Genomic DNA, 22,894 nt, shown 5'->3' on the forward strand with positions numbered 1-22,894 from the left:
ACATAGCACATTTTCTGCTGTTACAGGGAGCAGTGATGACCTCAATCTCTCTTGTGCCACATTATTGTTGTGGCTTATAGGAACCCGCTGTGTGGCAACTTTTTTGCTAGCTGTGCTGTGTTCACAGGCAGCCTGTGTGTGTTGCTTGATGACTCAAGTCTCCCCTTAGCTGTCTGGAGTGAAAACTGGGGTTGGAAAAGTGAACTGAGCTTTGGCCAGGCACTGGTTTGGGGTCCTTTTCATCCCTTTTCTGTTGAAGGGTTAGTACAAGAGGGAACTAGCAGGGATCCTTGCTAGTACATAGCTACAAATACCGTGTGTCCTACTCAGTGGTGAAACTGGGAGCACTAGCCAAAAGAAAAGAAATCCTTGTACTAAAGGGACTCTGGAAATAAATATACTATAAAACCTTTTCTTACATATTTGTAGTCTGAATTCATGTTATTCATGAGAGAAGCTGAACAAGGAGGAATGTGGATGATTAGGCTGATGGTGGTCCCACCTTTTGAAGCCATTTTTCTGAACAGCTGTTTGCTTCCTGTGAAAAGTTCGTTAATGTGTATTTTTGCTGTCTCTGTCTTAGAATCACAGAATATGCCTCTGAGCCTGACACACAATTATTCATTTGCGTTGCTTCACTAAGGTGGTGCAGCTCTGAAAGACTGGTGCCGAGGTATGAATTACCCAGGCAACTCATGGCTTAGAAGGATTAGTTTTAGAATAAAATTGGGAAGGACTTATATTACATGTGCTAATTATAACAGGTCACTGAATATAAGACTAAAAGGCAATTTAATGTTTTAGTATGGAATCTGTCTTGCCTAACTCTAGCTGTCAAAGCTAAATTAGGAACACACAGTGGAAGTAGACTAACAAAGATAGTCATTTAGCTTCTTTCAGATAAGGGGAGAGAAAGAGACACCTTCACAGAGCAAGTTTTTCAAAGATACTCAGATACATGTTTTAGATATACTTCATTAGTTATAGGAAAGCCTACCTGAGCAGCTGGGACTGGGTGATGAACATTTAATTTAGATATGGCAAATCGTTGTCTCAGTACTGTAGCAAAGCAGATCATGCCGTAAGACAACGGCAAGTTAGTAACAGCCATTGCTAGCAGTAATGACATTTGAATCATTGAGATAATAATGATATTAAATAACGAAGGAATCAACCCTGAGAAATCAGCACAAGGGTGTCATTAACTAACCTGTTTAGAGTCTCCCATCCTGCATCTATATTTACACTGGGGTTCACATTCACAAAGCCCAAACGTCTCTTTTGTCCCTCTGCAAGATATTGTTCTTTGCCCTTCTTGTGTGATCAGTAGGATACAGTAGACACAGGTTGGGATGTGTGGAAATTAGGTTATCTGAATCTGGCCATGGTGTCTAAACTGACGGTTATACCCGAAACACATTTAATGCAAAGAGGGGGGATCGATGTAAGTGAAATTGAGAATTGATGAATGGTCAATTAGCAGTGACTGGAGGAAACATAAAAATGCTGATGTGGAACCCAAGAAGTCTTTCAAATATTTGGTGTTTTCCTGCTTTTTATTTCAGTTCTGAATAATAAGTTGCTGCAAATGGGGCATGGTAGTCAAAGCATATTACTGACCATGACACAATGGCAGACGTTTCTCACTGCTTTGAAATTAGAAATGCTTGTTTAAAAACCTTCTCTCTACATAAAATCTAGTACTATGTGGATAAAATACTCCTCTTCTGGTTTCAGAATCTAATAGCTTGATTGAGTGAATATTTATGATAAGAGTTATTCAAGAGCTATTCAAAAATGACACTTAGAAAATTCTGGTGTAACAACGGGGTTGCTCAGCTCCTAGGAAACAACATTTCACCAGCGCTAGATCAGCAATATGCTCTGTGCATCAAGAAGGTATGTTGCTGGCTACTTTTGCTTAGTGACTGTTTTTTTTCAGTTGAGAGTTGGAAAGAGAATTAATGAGCCCATGGTATTCCTTCCTGTCTCTATAGCTGAAGAAGCAGGAGTTTTTGAGACTATGAGGAAGGTGACATTTCTGTGACTTCAGTTCATGGCATGGGAAGGCTGAAAATCTTTGCTTTGAGAATGGGGAGGCTATTTAAATGCTATTTAAAAGCATGGTCCCCAATGTAGCTGGAGTATTAAACAGATCTTGGAGATTATTGAGGGGAAAAGCAAGAAACGACAGGAAATTCTTGTGGCATGATTCTAACTTGCCTATGGGTACGAGATGTCATTGAATTATTTGTGAATCATACGAACTTGGCACTGCACCACACTGTGACTTTTGGCTTCTATCAAACTGCAGTGTGTGCCTGTGCATTTGGTGGCTATATTTTCATGTTCCCTCTAATCGGTTCTTGTATGTCAGTCATTTTGTTATTCTATTAGAGGCTAAGCTCAGAGAGCAAGCCATATGCAAATCCTTTGACATTGCTGACTTCCCATCTGTGCTAGAACTAACCGATAAAGCAAGGGTAAGGAGTGGGGTAACCCTGCTTACGGATGGCATTGCATAGCCATCAAATCAAAGTTCCTGGTCAACTTTGTTAACTTTTCTGTTTTTAAGGCACTTTTTTTTTTTTTTAAATATATTAACAGAACACCCAGAAGCTGAGTTCTAGGAACTGTGCTTCTAAAAATGGACTGCAGCCCAGAAGGGTCACTTATGCAAGTGGATGGGACTCGGGAATACTGACTAAGTGGCAGACTTCCAGCACTTGCCCACTTCATCCTTTGCCTATTCTGCTTCTCTGCCAAATCCAGTGCTGGCAGGGAATGCACGTATGACACTTTACACATAGGCTAGCCAGAACTATAGCACATGTTATGCTAATGAGGCCAATATAAATAGTTTACACTGGAAGACTGATGAGTCTTTTATTATTTGAAGCTAGGATAAAGAATAGAAGTCAAATTAAAATCAAGATTGTTGGTCCACTAAGCTGAAAAGAATTGCCTAACATACAAATTTCACGTAAAAGCATGAAATAGTTTTCTGGCTGTTAGTTTCCTAGAAAGAAAAACACCACAAATTTTATAGTACTTGTATAAGAGCAAGTTACATATTTCTTATGGAAATGGCTTCTTGCAGCAATAAACCTTTATTCCTTCTCATTTGATTCTATTCTTCTGGAGAATAGTTTCAGATATATTTGGCTTGGAGATAGCCCAAACTTGGAATTTCTTGTTTCTAGGAAGTTTGCTCCCTTCAGTTCTTGCTCTTGATGGACATGGAATAAAACAGGTTTTCCTCTTAAATATTTTTTCACAAATGAAAAAAAGATAATTGTTATTGTTGTAGTTTAGAGAGCAGTAAAGCATTTCCACACAGCATGTATTTCCTCAGACTCTGGCAGCAACTGAAAAGAACTGACATTTTTGTCAGCTGCCTGCTTTGAGCAAAAAGAATGAAAAGAGAAGTAGCAGAAATGTCAAGTTTAGGCAACAACTGATGCTTCCAGGGCTCTACAATTTGGAAGATTGTCCACCATGAGAACTGCCCTTCAGCAGCTCTGAGATACTGAGGCTTCTCCGCAACCTAAAGACCTTGTGTATTTCTGTAATATGTTGTGACTGGTGAAACCGTATTTTGTGATGAACATCTGTGGGTTTTAGTGCAAACACTTCCCTCTACTATTATACAATTATGAGTGAATGTACCCCATAAAAGTTCAGTGCCAAAGTCTGATCCTGTGGATGAGCCTCAAATCAAGGAGCACAGTGTCTGTTGCAGGAGGATTAAGCCTTCTCTTCCATCTGTGAAGAGGCCACACAGCCTGTTTTAGCCACAATCCTGCACACAGAGTAGAAGAGGGGGTTGGTGCTTCTCCCACAGGTAGTTTTGTCCCCTGGTGTCTTTGCACTCTCGTTTTCTCTGGGATAGGTGTCACTGAAGGGTAGGTCTCCGCAGTGCAGATGTCTACATCCAAGCTAGTTATGGGGATGCGTTTTGGAGTCAGCAGAGCCGTGTAGGGCATGGAATGTATGACTTGTATCCAACAAGTGCTTCTGTTCACCAGCTATGAAGGAAATCTGGATAACCAGCTGAGATGTAGACATCAGCCAAAGAGCTGCCGAATCTCACTGTGGGTATACGTCCTCACTTCTCTGTTGCTGGGCTTCTGCATTTTGGAACCTGCCACATGCCCCCATCAGGGACTGGGGCCAGCAGGGTCACCTCCCCTGTCCTCGTTGCTGTCAGTCGTCCCATTGAGTACAAGTCCCATGGCCCTGAAGATGTGATGCCCTCGGCTCTTGTATTCATCTGCTCACAGACTGACTTCTCTGGTGATTTGCTCAGGGTACATTTGGCTACGTATTTACAGTGCAAGTTTCTCTGGAAAGAGTTGTGTGTGTCAGTGGCACTTTGACAGAGCTCATAACAGAGTGGCTCCTATACAATTCTCCCCATATTTAGGGTTTCTTGTCTCATGGTGGGTAGATGTTATAATCTGTCACAAAAGTTTTTTAGGGTTTATGTCCAGGCCCGGTACAGACGGAAGCGTATCTGATGTGCTTGTCTGGCTGATTTGCTGAAACATATCCACCACTAATCTGGAAAGCTGAGGCTTTTCTTTTGAAAAAATTGGCATGCAGAGGCAAATCTGGCCTCAGCACTGCAGATGCATAAACCACTTTGGCAGAGGGATAAATGTGGTTCTGCTGCACAGGCTGCGCTGCTTCTCTCTGCAAAACACAATCCTTCTCTCTGAGGATCTCTGTAGGAAAGACAGAGTGGTGCTGATGGTGGGGAGGAATCTGCAGCTTTTCTCATTCACCTTTTGGACTGATTCATTGCATGAGCCCAAAGCCTGCGAGGAGGACTCTGAAGCCACTTTGACATTTAATGAAGATGAAGGGCTATTTGGAGACTTCAGAAAGAGTCATATTGTTATTAGTCAGGAGTTGGAAGAAACATCTGCTGTCAATGCCTTTTTTGTACAAGACAGCATTTTGAGTTTTTTTCATGGCTCTAAAAACACATCTGTGAAACATACCTTTAAATGTATGGAAAGTGGAGAGGGAAATTTTGTCTGAATGCATTAACAGGAGATATAACTGAGCAATGACATTTCAGATTCCCTCTGAACAAAGGGTTGAGCAATAGAGGACAAGGCCTAGGGTAGGGACAGCATTGTCTCTAAGTGTCTTCTCAAATTATTCAGGGGAGAAGTGGAACAAATGCTTTTCTAATGGTGGGTTGGGAATATATAACTATTATTTTATGCTCATGCTATTATGACCGAGGCTTAATGATTCTTCAGTTGAACTCCCTCTGCTGAAAATACATTAATAAAAATGTTCTGCTTATCCTGCTTTGCTGGACTTTCTAGAGTAGAAAACTGGGAATAGCTCATTTTTTCTTTTTTTCCATAAAAATAAGTGGAAATAAGTTAATGTTGCTTAGATTTAAAATTATCAGTCATGAAGGATCTACTGCATTTTCTAGTAAATCAATCCAGCTGTTAATTATGTTTATACTGTTTTTAAAGCTCTTTGCTTTATTTATAGCCTGAATTAGTCTAGCTTCAACTTTTAGCTGATAGATCTCATTAAACCCTGGCCTGCTCCAGTGAGCTATTACATAGATTTGTTCCCATGCAGTGCATGTGGGGATTTATCTTTCTTTAATTCACTTGTCTCAGAATCAGGTGCCTAGTCTGAACAAATCATTTAGTTTCCCCCAGTAGCCCATGGAGACAGATAATGATTTATCCAAGCTGTTTGGGACATTTGTTTTGTGTTGGAGGAAAAGAATCCTGGGGTGGTGATACTTTCTCTCTCCATCAGTTACAGAGGGGGCCTGGAAGAGGCGGCTGACACTAGGTGACACTAGATCAGCTAAGATCAGGTGGAATAAATTCTTCTCTGAGATGTCCTCATGACATCTCTGACCTTTGCTTCATTAAATTAAACGTGCTAAGCTGGTAGAAGCAGCCTTTAAAGATTTTTTTTCCCCATCCATCCCTCTCCTCCCTAGTCTGTTATGTTATTCTGCATTGAACTCCCCTGAGTTTCTTAACACTCCTCTCAATAAGTGGACACCAGAAGTGGACACTCTTCCCTCTAACATACTCTTCTGCTCCTACTTGGGATTCCCGTTTGAAACTGTAAGGATCATGTTAACACATTGCCTTGGGACCTCAGCATGAGTAATTTTCTCCTGTGACCCTCAAATCCTTTCGAAATAACTGCACCCTAGAGCATGGTTCTCCATCCTGTGCACATTGCCTACATTCTTTGAAAAGATAAATTTTGAGGGACTAAGCTAAGCTGATTTCTTTTTGAATTCCAGATCTCAAGACACATAAGGCAGACACTTTTCAGAAGGGTAATACTTCATCTGTAAAATTTTACCTTAGCTGAAATCACAGGGATGTGGTTCAGAGAGGAGACAGTATTTTGTAAACCATATAATCTCCTCTTATCCCTCACACGTGTTTTTTCGCCTCTGGATTTTCAAAGAAAATGATTGATTTTTGCCTTAAGAGTCACAGTGCAGCCACAGAAAACAGTCATAAATTAATAGTTTGAATGCCCGACAATTTGTGCAGCAGAGGAATTCTGCAGATTTAAGCTCACGTTCACACGTTCCTCATATGTGCAATGGCAGCTCTTTGGAAGAAGACCTACGTTTTCTGTGCATGTAGACATCGCTCTGGCTGGCATCTGATCTCAGCTGAACAAGCCTGAAGCTAAGGTAATGTCACTGACTGTGCAGCTGTTACTCTAGGTTTACACACTTGTAACTCAGCCCGTCCTGAAATCTCAGTCAGTCTGCATCTTCATGAACTCAGTGTATTGTTTACTGGAAGTTTGCCTGCAAGAGAGAAAATAATATAAAGGGAACATGGAAAAGTTTCTCCATTTCAAGGATGTCCTCAGAATCCTCAAAAAATGTGAAGTGCATTTGAAGAAAGGATGTAGAGACCAATCTGGCATGCTTTATCCCAGATTGCATTACTAAAGGTGCATGGGTATCGCTGGGGAATGCCTACGTACCTGGTGGCAGACAGACGGAGACTTGCTGTTCTTCAGCTCCAGGCCAGAAGCCAATTGTCCATTACTGTTGCTTGTGCTCGAAATACCAGGTCTTGCCAAGTATTTTTATTATTTGGAACGCAGTATAGGAATATGGTGATAGGAAGAGATTTCAATGTTTTAAAACCATAATTTTTTGTAAGGAAGCCTCAAATACTCAAACGTCACAGGTACAAGCATTCATATGGAAATATATAGCTAACATCAGTCCTTAAAACTAAACAGTGTTACACGTGAAATTGTATACACAAACTCTGCACCTGCTCCCATTTCTGTTCCACACTAGTGCTCCTGGAGATCTTTTCTTTTCATGTCCTGTTTCTACTGTATTCACTAAAGCCTTCTGACTATAAACAAGAAAAATGTTCACATAATTCAATACGGTAACTCAAATACCTGCTTTATACAAAATAATTGTCCTAAAATTTTTCTTCTGGTTTATTTGTTCACCTTCCCTCCTCTTCTTCCCATACATGAATCTTTTATTTAGCTTTTCCTCTCATCGTGGAGACAGGTCAGTTAGAGATGAAATCATTATTAAGCATGTCATTTCTAATCTATATCCCTCACAGCTTCAGGCTTACTCCTTTGAGAATGTGTTTTATTTTAGCTGTTAAGTTTTGACTGTAGTTACAGGAAGCTAACCTTAATAAAGGAGGCTGAAGAATTTTCTAGAGAATAACTTTCTTTTGGAAATGCTCTAAAGAACAGATCTTTACCAAGAATGTATCAAAAGGTGAATAAATTGTAACAGGAAAAAACCCCAACATTAAAACTGTCATGATAGTATCAAAATGTTTTCTGCTGGCTATACAGAAATACAGATTTTTGGGTCTATTTATTTTTATTTCAATTTGCTGTATTTTCAAAGCTTGTGTATACCAAAGTAGCATGAAATCCATGCTACATATTTTCAAAAGTATTTTGAAATTATCACAATAAAGTGATCTTATATCAAAATAAATGATAACTATTTAAATTCATGCAGAGGGCATCCAGAACACCAAATCAGCTCCTTTCGGACACTGGCGTGACGAGCGAACCAGTGCAGCAGCACAACCCCAAGCTCCAGCAGCGTTCAGGCATCTCGGAGAGCTTCTCCGGAGTTTCCCACGGCCTGGAGCCAGCCCAGCTCAGACCTGAGCAATGCCCTCGCTGAGCACCTTTTCTGACCTCGCAGGCTTGTTTTTATACATTTCGTCTCCTTGCCTCATGGTAGCTTTATTCTTGATTTCTTCATTTGTTGCTCTCATTCTTTTTTCCATTCCTACCTCTTTCCCCCAACCTGTTTCTCTCCCTTTCCTCCCAGTCCCTCCTCTGTGTCAATTAGCAAGCCTAACTCACAGCTGACTTGGGGAAGAACAGCTTATCCACTTGAGACTCTTCAGATATGTAACTAGTAAGAAGTTGTCAGCTTACATTATTTTTTACACATCTTGGCTCCGTCAGAGATGTAAAGGCAAAATCTGGTGTTCAGAAAGATGACGTGGAGTTAAGGACTCCACAAGGAACTTAATCAATGCGCACATCACATTGACCGCAAAGAGTTTTTTCATTGTGATGAGATTTTTCTCCTTGTGTAACTCTTTCAGAATAATGTGTAGGAGAAAAGATAATAGAATGGAAATTGCATCTGCAAAATATGAGAAGGAGTTGTAATATTTTGTGAAATGCTGCTCAGTGAACCGAAACATCTCCCACAGGACGAGTTCTCTGCCTGAAAGATGCATCCAAGGTGAATAAACATAGGCGATTTTCAGCCACAGGAACATGGATTACTTACGAAAGGTGGGAGTCTGATCTCATTTACACCTGCGTGCCCTGAAATGAATTTATTTGGCTTTAGTGACCAAATGGGGTCTGAGTCTGGAATCATATTTAACCTGAGGAAACTGTTGCTCTTTTCTGCAGCAGTGTCATATTCTGAAGAGAAATTGGTAAAACTGAGCATTTAAAAAATAATTTTATTTCTTTACAAAATATACAGAAAATCCAAAAATTGCCTAGAGCAAAAACTTCCAGCCATCTGCCCAGTACCAGGAAGCAGCTGTTCTGGATATCCAGTTTTGCACCTGGATTAGGAAGACATGCAGCAGGGGTACACACTTCCAGGGGCTGGCGGAAAACATGGACTTCTCCTGTACAGCTTTCTGCAAAGGAATCTCAGAGTGTCACAAATGCAAAGTGTCCATAATCTAAAGGATGGAAAATATCATGTTACATAAAAGACATTGTTCAGCTGAATGCTGATAACTCTGTGTCTTTTTTTTTTTTTTTTATTCCATCAAGTACGTAAAATAAATTATTTAGGAGCCCTGTCTCATGTTTCTGATGACTGAATGTGTCCTGAATACTTCAGTGTAATAGAATACAAATAATGTGGGAAATCCAAAATTTCTCAGTCAGAGTTCATACTTGGGGTAAAAATTTAGAAGTATGTTACTAGTTTTGCAAAGCTCCATCTCACTGTTGCTTTGTTGTCAGAATCTCAAAAGGTTACTGATTGCACTGTGGGCCCTAATTCTGCTCTCAGTCTAGTTTTTTGTCATTTTATTATGTTTAATAGTTTCTTCTGATGCAACCATCTTAAAAAGAACAATCAAGCCCTAAATCTGTGCGAGGCTAATATATATCTTGTATTTTTTAAGAGCTCCCACTTTAAAATGAAATGTGGCAATTAGCTTTTTATAAGGTCTCAGTATTTTAATAAAAAAACTACAGACAGATTGAGTTTTAAGATGTGTTTAACATCACAAGCTTGTCCAGGCTGTAATTCTGTTTTTGTTAAGTGATAACCAGCAAAACATACTTTCAATAGGTCTGAATGCTTACATATGCCACTTATTAAGGTTATTTTAGTATCTTTCATTTTTCCTAAAGAGGTTGAATCCCCCAAAAGGCCAGGCAGAAAAAGTGGTAAGGAGATAACTGCAGTGCAGTGGCTCTGCCTTGCTCACCCAACAGCTTAATGTTGCCTTTTAGTGGAAGTGCTGTTGGAAATGTGAAAGGTTTGCCTACCATTTGAGGACAAAGTATTTTAGTACCTGAAAAAATACCTAGCAGTTACACCACTAAATAGTAGACAGTCAAATAAGACGTATTACACGCAGTGAAGGCAACCCTGCCTTTCGAAGATGACATTGGCTTTGAAAATTTGTTACAATCACATAGATTTAGGGGCAGTGGGGAGGAATAATTCAGTTCCATTTTGGGGCACTCTGGTGACAGGCCCATGTTTTGAGTGGGGCAATGGACCTCTCATTTTCAGAAGTCCAGCCCACACTGTACAATTTCCTCCTGTTGAGTAACAGTAAATCACGCCAGCAATCACACTGACCATGCCTCGCACTCTTTCAGGCTGGGCTGCATTCACTGCAAAGCAAACTCCAGCCTTACTAGAGCCCCAAGAGGGTCTGAGCAGTTTTCCCATCTCTGTAACCCAAGGCCAAGTTAAACCTGCCTGCAGTGACAGAAACTATCAGCATTCACAGCTAAGGCAGTATCTTGGTCCAGTGACTTGGAAATATTTGAAAAGTGAACCCAAATGACACTATTTGTGGAGCTGCTTCACAAGTAATAGCATGGCCCAAGGTTTTCTCAACACGCTAGTGTGAGACCATTTCAGGAGAAAATTGCATTCTCTTCTATAATGGAGTGACCACAGTTTGTCCCCCAACTAATTCATTCATCATCCTGTATGTATGATATCCTAGTGTATAATATCTATTTCAGAGGTACTGTTGGGACAGGGCAGATTTCAGAAGTACCATTTATATGAACCTAAGGGGCAAAACCAAACCAAACTGCTGGGAAAAAAGGCTGCTTGCTTTCTGCTAAAATTTCCGAAGGAAAATGAAGCACACACGGACCATTTCAGTTTCAAGTCACTTTTGAATAAAAGAGTTTGTATGTAATCCTGGACAGTCTTCAGTAACCTGCATCCAGGGCAGGAAACATGCAACATAAACTCCAGGGCTGGAAAAGATCTTGCAGCTCCTCTAGTCCAATACCCTACACTGAAGAAAGATCAAAGATGCCCACACCATTCCCAAAAGGCATGTGTCTAACTTGTTTTTAAAAATCCTCTAGCAAAAAAAAAAAAAGATGCAACAGCCCCAGTCAATAGTCTCCCCCATCGTTTTACTGTCCAGGTGGCCAAAAAGCTGTTCCTATTATCCAGCCAAGGCCAGTCGACTTGTCAGCAGTGAACAAGGTCAATACAATTTGCTCTTGTCAAATCTGTCAGCTGTTTTTACCACCTTAGTATGCTCCAGGCACTTATAAATTGGTTATCTAACCCCTTGTTCCAGAATCATTCCAGGAATCGGTGTTGCACTGAATAAGCTATAATTCCCTGTTTGTTTTTTAAAAGAGATATCGTGTTTGCTTTTCTTGCATTATGTGGGACCTGCCCATGTTCTGTGAGTTTTCAAAAATAGCAGTGAATATTTCAGAGATTTCTTCCTATTCCTTTAAACAAGTGAAGGTGAATATCATCAGGCCCTGATGGCTTCAATTACACTTAGCTTATTCAGACATTTTTGAACTTAATTTCTCCCTATTCTGGCTATGCTCCTATTTTCACATTAAATTTAATGTGGTTAAGTATCTGATCAGAAATTAATCTTTTTGTGTGAAGACAGTGAACAGTACTCTGTGCATTGCTTATTAAGCAATGAACCTTTACTTTGCCCTTCTTTTGCTTCTCATGTGCTTATTGTACCTTGCATATTTTTGCTGCCTTTATGTTCCAATATAATGTTAACACCTTAACCAGCTGAACTGTCTCAATTCCTTTTAAACTCGTATCTAATTATGTTCCTTATTTCTACTTTTCGCGTGATTCCTTTTGATTTTAGGTTCTTAGAAATGTCTTGGTGCACTTGTAATGCACTTTGCTCCCAGTTTTGTGAGTTATCTCCTGTAAGCTTATCATTGTGCATTTGATGTAGCTCCTATCAACAATTCCTACCTTTCCTGATGTGTTCTGTCCCTTAGATAACCTGCTTCAGAGACTCAAGTCACACTTCTTTTTACTGATCTCTAGGTTTCTCTCATTGTCCCTCCTAAAATTTAGCTCAGTTCTCTTCTAGCTTTAACAGCCTCACTGATGGTGTGATTGCTGGTTTGTGGGTGACTAAATTGGAGGGTTTTGTTACAGATATTCTTAAATTGGAAACAATGATAGAAAACTGCAGTGGCTTTGTGCTTCATCTGCCAAAATTAAAATTGCTCACAGACACAGTAGATTTATATATATATTGTTCATGTAAAGATTACTGACAGTCTCAGAGGATTTTTGAAACATTCAAGAAACCCTGCTTTGAATATCAAAAGACAATTTTAGACTTTGTCATAGGTCGAGAGTGATGTGTCCTATGTTGTCAGACCTTACCTGGTTATTTCCAAACTAGTCACCTTTGCAGGGACTCCTTGAGGGTAAAAAGATCTCCTTGGACCTCTTGGATCCTCCTTGGACCTCTTGGATCCTCCCTGGAGCTCTTGCCAGGTGCACATCACAACCTCAGCCTGGCCATGAGCAATTCCCACGAGATACAGAGGAGATAAAGGAAAAAGAGGTTGCACAGGGGCAGTGCAGTTAAGTCAGGCTTACATTCGTGAATTCATGTAGAAACTAAATAAAAACAAGATGTAAAAAAAAAAAACCCAAACCCAATCAAACCCACAAAACTTCCAGATTCTGCTATTATTTATAGAAGGAAGTAGAGCTGGCAGAAAGCAAAGCCTGAACTTGGGTTGTGTCAGCAGAGTAATGTCACTAATATGCCAGTGCTACTCCACGGAGCAGTCACTGATGACAACTCTTTCTCAACGACGAGAGGCTTTTGAAGCCTTACATCCCAAATCAGCATTTCTGGCAGCCTGGAAAGGTCAGCTGGCATCCAATCTTCACTGATCAGCGAGGCTCCTTTCTGGCTACTACAGCACACAACAAGATTTCAAGGGTTGGCTTTGTATGTTGGTTTTTGGAGAGACTTTCAGCGTGGATGTTACAGAAAAGCACTTGCCACTGCCAAGAGCGTGGCCTTTTGAAAGGATTCAGAGAGTTAGGCTCAAATGCTCCATTATGGCAGCATTCCCACAGGCTAATGTACATTCAATGACATTAGTCTCCCTAGTTTTCCTGTGTGGTCAGTGCAGAGAGAAAGGCTTTCTGAAGCTCTAAAACATCCTCTGGAGGAAAACATTTCTCTTCAACCTACGCAGACGGCAGCAGGCTACAGACTGGGAATACTTGTGTGAAAATGTTACGGTCGTAGCAAGTAATGTCATCATATATTTGAAAACACAGACATTGTATATTGATAAGTACTTACCTGTGAAAGTATTTGCTCCTTGAAGTACGATGCACACTGACTGTGCTGCAGACAGCCATTCAAAAAGCACCCATGGTGTGGAAAGATCCTAATATAATACAGGCTACTGTAATGCTTCCCATCACAGCAAATCACAGTGTTTTGCAGGTATCGATGAATCAAGCTCCACAAAGATGCTCAGAGTCAGATTTTAAAGTAGACATTACCAAAATACCATTACACAGTGCTTCTGCAGTGGTTATCAATAGCCATAAATTGTAGCTTACAGCTTCTACATGTACATGAAGCTCCTTTTTCAAGTCCTGTAATTCTGATGAAACTCCTCTCACAAGCTTAGGGAAAGAGAAGCATTCCTTATCAGAAAGATAAGGCTAATCCTACTTTGCTTTACAGCACTGTATTGGAAAACCTGAAATGTGTGGCATCCGGCCATTCTGGTGACCGCTGCAGTTGGTCTTTTTGGGTGCAGTTAGCAACCAGAAGAGCTGTGTTTCTTCTGGCCTCCATGAGAACATGAGCTCCCACACTGACTGTTTAGGGAACCGTACAGAACAATCCTCATCTTTTATATTTAGTCTCCAGAGATGTACACACATTTCCCCCTGTTACTGTATCAGTTCTCCTCCCACTACAAGGGTGCAATATTAATTGGCAAAGCTGACAGCAGCACACATCCCCTGTTGCAATGTCATACCCTTTAGTGAATACATCTTTAAAGAAGAAAATGTTACATTCTGTCTTTAGGGCACAATTAAGTTAATTACTTGATTTTCTGTAGAGGAAAAATAAAAATCCTAAATACTCCTACTTCAATGGCAAGGTTTCAGCATCTCTCCTGAAAGTTATTTATTTTTACAAGTGATGGCTTAGAGATAGTAAGACATCTCCTCAAAAGCACAAAAACTTAAAAAATACCCAGGTCACTAGTACTGTGCCACCCTTACAAATCAGTCCAATTATCCACTGCCTCTTAGGGAGATCATGGATTAGGTTTACCATTGTTTACCTCCTGTGAGGAAAGTGGCCTGAACTCATGACATTATGAAAATTAAAGACAACCAGAAAGTACTTCTTTTCTGTCTGCGGTAAGGTCGTCTCATTTCTGGGATGAACGATCTGGACCTGCATTATTGAGACAACAGTTCTTTACACAGGAGGAAATCATTAAGACAGTATGAAGATTTAATCTTTTCAAAAGCCTGAGCCTCTACCAAGGTTCAGGTACGGCTTTTGTTTTTCAGTTTTGACATTTGACTCCTGTATGTTATTTTCTCACCTTTAACTCAAAGGGTATTATCTTTCTCCTGGCAAAATATTCCCTCTGCAACATTTCTATTTTTAACAAAGTGCAGCCTGTGCTCTCCACAAGAGAAGCTCATCGCTTCTGGGTGGCAAGAAAACAGCCCTGCTTCTGAGCCCCAGACCTCGCTCTGCCTTTTGAACACTGTTTTGATAAGAAAAAAGGCCCCCCCGCACACATCATTGCTATGAAATGCACCCTGCATAATACAGTGGGGGACGTATCCGCACTGATAATGAAAACTAGCGTAGTCCACGCTTCTTTGCGGTAGATGAAAATAAATTCTGCAAGTTATGTCTTACTGAGCAAGACCTGTAGGAGAGCTACAGGAAATATACCCATAACTCTGAGTTATTCCCAGAGAGCGTGGTATTTTGCACAGGCCTAATCTAATACTATTATATACGCTGGGAGAGATTTACTTATACTTTTGAAGAATATGAAAATGGCACAGTAATGACAGGGTAGCTTTATAACCTTTTTAAGCATCGTGATGATAAGAATTTTAAAACTTTCTTCTATTGCATTTCTTTATTATGAAGCAATTATAAATCACTATGAACGTGCCAAGTACACAACACGTTGATTCTTCTGGCGTGCTTTCCAACAATTTCTCCCTGCTGAGAATAAAAGGAGCGGGGTCTGGCTGTGCTGGAGAGCTGGCCATGTGCATTCTTATCACTCTCAGGCACTTCCACGAGACGACAGGTACATGATTGAGTTGGGAATTCATCACAAGCAGTCTGAATACAGCAAACAGCACTTTGCAACGGCAGTTTTGCAGATGGAGCACCAATGAGAATTCCTTTTCTTTAATACAAAGTGATAATGTGAACAGCCACATTGCTAACCCTATAATAAAATTCTTGGGGAATAAATGACAAGAAGGTAGCTTCTACATACCTGTAACATTTCTTAAACCAGACACAGGCTCCACCTAGGATCAGACTTTGTGACAGGCTTTGTGGATGCGGGGTAAAGTATTGTCGTTCATAAAAGAAGTGTTTGCCTTGCCAGGTGAAGGGAAGAGGCCTGTTTTCACAACTGGTATGAAGCAGGTGCTGTTGAAAGCCAGACTGACTCTCCATTAGGCATGAATTGATAGGTGGGACTGCTAAAAGACAAAAACATTACAGCGCTAAAGGACAAAAATTACTGTTTTCAGTAAATGCAGTAATTTCTGGTATTTTACTGTATTTTTTTTCCCGTAATGGGAAGGAAATTTTAAGAAAATTATATACCACAAATGAGGCAACAATAATAGCAACATGTCTAAATATATTTTTAAAAAGTGAAATGATATACAGGACAGCATACTCAACAAATCGGCTTATCTCTGCAGAACATATGGATCATAGAGACCATTGACTGCAACATGATCATTTTGCTTAAATTGTATGCAGTGATTATCCATGCTTGAAAATAAACAGGGGAGGGAAGACACGTGTTGAAAAATAGATCAACTATATTTTTAATACATGGACAAGAAGGGAAGGAGAGGAGATAAAATTGAGGGAAACCTCTCCCATACCCAAATATCAAAGTTACTGATTGGATTGCAATTACAAATGCCATTCACCTGCCCTCATGAATGTTAGTTTAAAAAATAGGGTTTGAAATTATTTCAGGCAATAGCTCAAGTATATTAATTTCTGCTTTAAAAAACAAGGTCAGAGAAACAAGTATACCCTCTGCTCTTTTGCAAAACATCTCCTTCAGCAGGATCCAGCCTTGACTGACGTATCTGAGCATGTTAGTAACAGTAGTAACACCATACCAACACTGTTCCCTCCACTGCTTAAATCAGAAAGAATCTCGGTTCTGGCACTAAAACCAAGGAGAAAAGCTTTGTTTCCCTCCCACCAACGTTTAGGCAACAGTGGACTGCCCGGGGAAAGGCTTAAGATTTTGTTTGTTCAAAATACTCAGGTAAAAAAATATGACAAAGCCAGTGGTTTTCAGTGATTCTGGTGCCAAATAAAAAGAGCAAAGAGGACAAAAGTCAGATGTAGCCTGGTCGGAGGCTCTATCTAGTGCTATAAAACCTTCTGCTCCAAGTGCAAAAGGCTAATTGAACTGCTCTAGGCAACAGCAGTGCTTATCAGAGCTAATTTATTTTGTGGTATATTATTGCTGACAGCACCTCAGCTACCAGGGAAAGTGCTAGAAATCGTTTCGTTTCTGTGAAAGGACATTTTGTCTTATGCAAAGGGCAGCATTTGCACTCGCTGAACCTCTGTGCTCTGCGGAAGGAGCTGATACCAGAGCCTCGACCCCCTCTGCAGAGGGGGTCTAAGGTTTGTTTGGTCCTGGCGAGCATTTTGGTTTTAGGGCCGTGTCCTGGGTTCAGCTGGGATGGAGTTAATTTTCACAAGAAGCTGCGAGGGGGCACAGCCAGGACAGCTGACCCGAACTAGCCAAGGGGATATTCCATAGGGGATATTCCATACCATATGAGATATAAACTGGGGAAGCTGGCCGGGGCGGAGGAGGGGTGCCGGCTCAGGAACGGGCTGAGCAGCAGGTTCCAGGTTGCGAGCAACTGCATCCTGCATCACTCCCTTTGTATATTCTTTTATTAGTATTATTGTTATTATTATTTCTTCTCTCCTCGTGTTGTCCTGTTAAATTGTCCTTATCTCAACCCATGGGTTTCTTCTTACCTTTTTCTTCTGATTCTCCTCCCCATCCCACCAGGGCAGGAGGAGTGAGCGAGCGGCTGTGTGGGGCTTAGTTGCTGGCTGGGGTTAAACCAGGACAGGCTAGTAACCCGTGAGGAAAGAAATTGGGAGTGTACCGTATTAGGCAGCTCTTGAGCAAACATGTTCTCTCCCTCCCCACCGTTCTTCCCCTCTCCTGACGTCCCTATCAAAGATATATGCTGTAGCAGCCTATGATGCTCCATGCGTCGTTCCAAAGTGCAAATAAAGGCACTGAATTCAAGAGGTGATCTGTGATATGGGCTAAATGAGGGCTTCAATTGAGTTTGTTGATTGAGCTAATCTGATTGAAGAAAACATCTTCCCACTTGTCTAGGAAAGGTCTGCATGATACAGTTTGACTGTAGCTTGCCAAGGAAATACTTACAGTTGATCCCGGACTGTCATTAGAAATATTCGTATAGACTGAACAGCCTCTCTCTACACTGGAGTTGCTTTATGCTAACAGAGTTGTTTCACGTTAGTGATGGCTTCTAAATCAATTTAGTTAAGTTCATGCAAGAAGTTGCATGAATAGTCTTTCTCCTTTAAAAAAATAAAAAGCTTAAAATATGCCATCTTGAATTATTCAAACAAGACAGAAAATTTCAGTTCAATTAAAACAACCTACAGGTCTATGCCTGGATAATCTCCTGTTTGATCAAGGAAAACACTTGAATCCACAACTAACTTTTCCTGATATCTAGGTGTCATCAAACTCATTGTATCATTCTTGACCCTCCTCTCCTCCCCTACCAAATGTAGACTTCATTAGGAGAACTAAATGAAACCATATTATTCCAGTTAATTAAGTTACTCTGCAGAAGAAATGAAAATAGATTTATATAAGGAAAAAAATCCACCTAACATACTCAGAGCATAAACCAGTAATCCACAAGAAAAATATTTTCCCCACTGCACCTGTTTGGTTCTTTAATATTAAAATTAGAGCTTTCTATTAAGTAAGGAAGAGAGGTACAGTCCTTTTACCTATGACATGACCTTTTCAGCAAGTTTGGGATATCTCTTCAAAAACAAATACTAATACCCTTATGCTTTGATTTTGTACGGATCACTTTCATACCTGTATTACTGTCAAAACTCTGTTAACACTCAGACCCTCCAAAATACCCATGAAATCTGTACTTAAGTAATAACTGTTTAATTTTTGTAATTTTTATCATGTACCCATTGAAGGCAAGAGCTCAGATATTAACCTTCTTTTAAAGTATCAAGTGAACTTGGGCCAAAATTATTTCTTGCCCTTATCCCCCTCAACCTCACATTTCTACTCTTATCCACATCTGAGCCCTACTGGACAAATGGAAAGACATAAAAGAAACACAGGAAAAAATCCTTAAATATGCACTTTCTTTCTCTCGCTATAAAATGATATGTAGAGAGAATATATATAAGGGTGTATATATATATATATATAGTTTAGCAGAAAAAGCAAAAGAAAGTCAGTAAAATCTAAATTGCTCAATCTGTAGATGAAACTTGTATCCTGTCTTCTCAAAAGCTACTACTTACCAATGCCAGTTCTCATCATTCAGAAGCCATTTGGAAGTAGCTGGTTTAATTAATCAATTAAAATGATCCTATCCCACCACTTTGCAGTACATCCAGAAACCGTCTCCAGGAAGCCAGTCTGGACACAGAGAACTACGGAGGAAGAGGCTGGAAATGATCCGTCCGCCTGCCACAGCCAAATGATGACGGCTCAGCCTCAGCGAAGAGCACAGAGTTGTGTGCTGGGCAGGATGGCCAGTGGCTGTGGTCTGCAGGGGGCTGTCACTTCTGCATTACTTTAGAGATGACCACAATAGCATGCTTTGGCCCATAAAGGCTGGTTTATTTTCACCCAGTTCGGAGACATGAGATGTTATTACGAATGTGCTGCAGTTAAGGTATAAAAGCACTCTGAAGGAGGTTGATTTACTCTAGCAGGAAGAAATAATCTTGTGCTATCCTAAATGAAAGTTTATGGCTTAATTACAGCTTGACTGTAGGGTTTTGCCTGAATGAGCTTGCTAGAAGAATGAGCTATAGAATCCATTAGTCCTTTGACACTGCCATCAGCAGCCTTCAGAAATCTGACTTTTCAAAGAAGCAGCGCTAAGGAGATAGATACATTACTAACCCGGAGCACTATTTGCCTAACAAGTGGGGAGTGAACATCTGGGCTAAAAGGACGCGGTGCCGGCTGTCATAACTAACGGCAGATGAAGGGCTGATGTCAGGAAAGCACTTCAGTTCACCCTCAGCTTCCCCCTTGGTTGGCAGCCAAGGGGCAGCCAGCCCTTGTATGTGTTTATCGGGAGTGGGGTGGCCGCAGTCAGGTACTTAACCTTATCGAGGTCAGGAGAGATGACTAGCAGCCTTTCCTCTCACCTGCCACTCCAGGTGGGTAATGTGGGGACAACGTGGTTCTGCAGCTGCTCTTGCTACACTCGGGACTGGCCTGAGAGGTTTCATGCTGGCCTCACACGACCGGTTTCCAACGCGCTCCAGTAAAGCTTGTGCCTTGCAGGCATGTGCAGTACTGGAGATGCACAGAGGTGAGGACGTGCCCTCCCAGAGCTGTCTGTAGCCATTACCCTGATTTTTGATCTGTGAGACAGCTGCAACTGATGCAGTAGGCCCTTGAATAAGAGAAAAGCCGCTCACCACTGTTAAAGCAGTGGAGGACGTTGGTTCAAAGGAGCCCCACAAAAAGACACGGTATTCAGCTACAGCTCAGAGCCCTGCCGATGACCTTGTGTGGCACCGTCTCAGGCCCTGGGAGGAAAACAAGGGAGAGCAAAACTCATACAGGCTTATCTGGGGAATATCATATCCCCTTGCATGGGGAATATCTCATTCCGGGCATCTTGCAGAGGCAGTGGGTGACCCCATGCCCAACCAGAGACTTTTGGCCGTGGGTTGGTGCCTCTGCCTTAATGTAAACCCGTTGTAAGAGTGCGGCTGGACAACGCGTTGCAGAACGGAGCTCGCTCGGTATTAAAAATATCACTCAGCTCTTTGGGAAATCCGGGACGTAGGTTGACAGGGGTGACACGGCGGTAGGACAGGCCTGCCGATGAAGACTCACCTGGAGGGTGGACCACATGTGGCATCTGGGCAGCCCCTCCTGCCCGTGCGACCGGTCGGGGTGCTGCGTGGTTGTGGAGCGGGACGGCAGCTCCGGCTCCCTGCTCGCAGCCCTCGGAGGGGCTCGGCTTGTGCTGGGAAGGGAGGAATAGCTGAGCTGCACCGGCTTTCCACAGCCTTCCAAGGAGAGGGCTAGGATTGTGGATTTACAGTGTTGGTGCTATATGACAAAGATTCAGTAAAGACTTTAAAAGTCTTCATTAAAGCTGCACCTGCTGAACCCATGAAGCTGTGATAACGTAAAGCAGCAGCAAGCGAGCCAACAGCTCTTTCAAAAGCTTTGGTTTTACCACCTTGTTCATAATCACAGTTACAACTCTGAGCACTTTGAAGCAGTCAGTAAAGTACAGCCAGTTAATAGTCACAGTAAATATCTGCTCTTTAGACTGATGCTTAGCTTCTCTAGTCATCTGGCAGGATTACTCTGATCCCGCAAATCCCCACGCTCTTGCTGCAGGACAGCAGCCCTGCGGAAGGAAGGCTGCAGGATCTCTACCTTTTTTATTTAGGACTACCACGCAGACTTAAAATGCACGGTGAGTTCGATACGCAGCGTCGCTGCCTCGCACCGTGAACAGTAGCTGCTAAGGAGATGTGTACGTCTGCCTCCCAGCCGCACCGACAACAGCCTGTTTTCTTTTTCAGCCCGGTTTGGAAGTGACCGTCAGCGCTCTTGTGTAAACACCGAAATCTGGGTCAATTAACCTCGTGGATGACAACAGAGCATATTATCCGCCCAGAGCTGTAAGTGATCTGTACAACTTTCTGCAGGAATATTTGCCTCTCTGTTTCCCACTCTGCCTCACCACCGTTTCAGCCCTTGGCTCCGGGTCATTGATCATCTCCTTCCACGACACAGAGGACACCCACCCACCCACCACGCGCGTGGCACAGCAGCAGATCACGCGGCTTAGTTGAATCTTTTCCATAAGAAAAATCGTTGAGAAGGAAACAGCATTAAGCTTTTGACTCATTGACAGCTGGCCCAACTGTATCACTGGTTTTAGCAAAGGCAATCACTGTTTTTCCATCATACCCTATACGTAAACACATGGATTTTGGTTTAATGCATGTATACAGCCAAAAGAGGGAAAGAGCTTTATAGAAGGACACTAACTGGCTTGATAGTAGAAGCCATTTTTAAATTTACACAGAAAAATGCACAAATAAAAGACCCAATTCCCTGGTCATCTTTCTCTCCTAAATATTTATTATGCTCTGCCTAGAAAAAGAATTTCCATCTTCCGTTGCCCTGAATATCTGAATTAAAATCTCCAGCAGTTTTCTAATCCCACACACTTTGTGCACATCACAGCAACACTGTTTCCTGATCTAATCTGTTTTCCAGATAGCTTGCTTTCAAACAATTAGCTACATCAGGACTTCTCCATAGCAAATCAATTGTTGATAGCTTTGGCTCAGCCAGATATAAGCTTTTGCACAATGACATGCCTCTCAAAAGAAATCACAAAAAATGACAAATGGCTGTTACAGTAAGCCTCTCAAAAATAAATTACTGTTGCCATACCATGTAGCCCTTTGATTCTGATTTTGTTTGTCCTTTACCCTTTCAGTATATTCACCGAAGACAGAACAAGACAGACGTGCTCCAGTTAGTTACTCTTCTTTGGTAAGCTGTAATTCCTTGCAAAACTCCTTTGAAGTGGGTACTAATCAATGTGAGAAAGACTGACAAAGTCCAGCCCAGTCCAAATGCAAGTAAGCTCGGGAAAAAAAAAAAAAAAAAAGCAAATATAACAGAAAAAGAAATAGCAAATAGAGAAGTATGCTCACTACAATAACACAACACTTAACGTAACCTATGTTGCATGACCAGTCCAAGTCAGTCTTACCAGGTTCATAAACTTTGACAGTGATACATTTGGGCAAGGAAGGAAGCAGTACATACAAGACAAGGGCCAAGTCTAGAAAAAAGCTGTGCTTTCTGAATTCACAGTGCATAAAGTCGTCTATATTTTTCACGAGTTTGTCCAAATACCATATTTCCTCTTTTAAGAAAAATCTTTAGGAAGCAAATTTTATTAGACTGCTGGAATCACATGCCACTGAAAGGATTAGTGGAAGTAGTTCCCCTCTTTCGTGACGTTACCTCTGAGGAGAAGCCACCCACCCCTAAGATGAAGCAGGAGCCCTGGGGACGGTGGCAGGCTCGTTCACCACCTGCGATGCCAAGCGTACAGCGAGCAGCGGAGGTTAAGACAACTGATTACAATCAATCCTGTTACCGCAGCTTAATGAGTTACTGCTGATTAGCTTGAGTCCTCACGACTGGCAACTTTTATTCTGCGACTAAGGCAATTGTAAAGGTAAGGCGTTAACTTTTACCTGTTTTC

At 41.4% G+C, this 22,894-nt stretch overlaps 1 long non-coding RNA gene across 1 annotated transcript; it reads right to left on the reverse strand.

The window, feature by feature from the left end:
• Positions 1-8,998: 8,998 nt before the first annotated feature.
• On the reverse strand, positions 8,999-17,548 carry LOC138689005 (uncharacterized). The gene is made up of 2 exons (XR_011327817.1): positions 12,446-17,548; positions 8,999-9,245 (listed from the first exon to the last, which is right to left on the reverse strand). It is a non-coding gene; the product is annotated as an uncharacterized lncRNA (long non-coding RNA).
• Positions 17,549-22,894: the final 5,346 nt, after the last annotated feature.

The sequence above is a fragment of the Haliaeetus albicilla genome, chromosome 14 (genome assembly GCF_947461875.1).
Source record: "Haliaeetus albicilla chromosome 14, bHalAlb1.1, whole genome shotgun sequence".
Lineage (NCBI taxonomy): Eukaryota > Metazoa > Chordata > Aves > Accipitriformes > Accipitridae > Haliaeetus > Haliaeetus albicilla.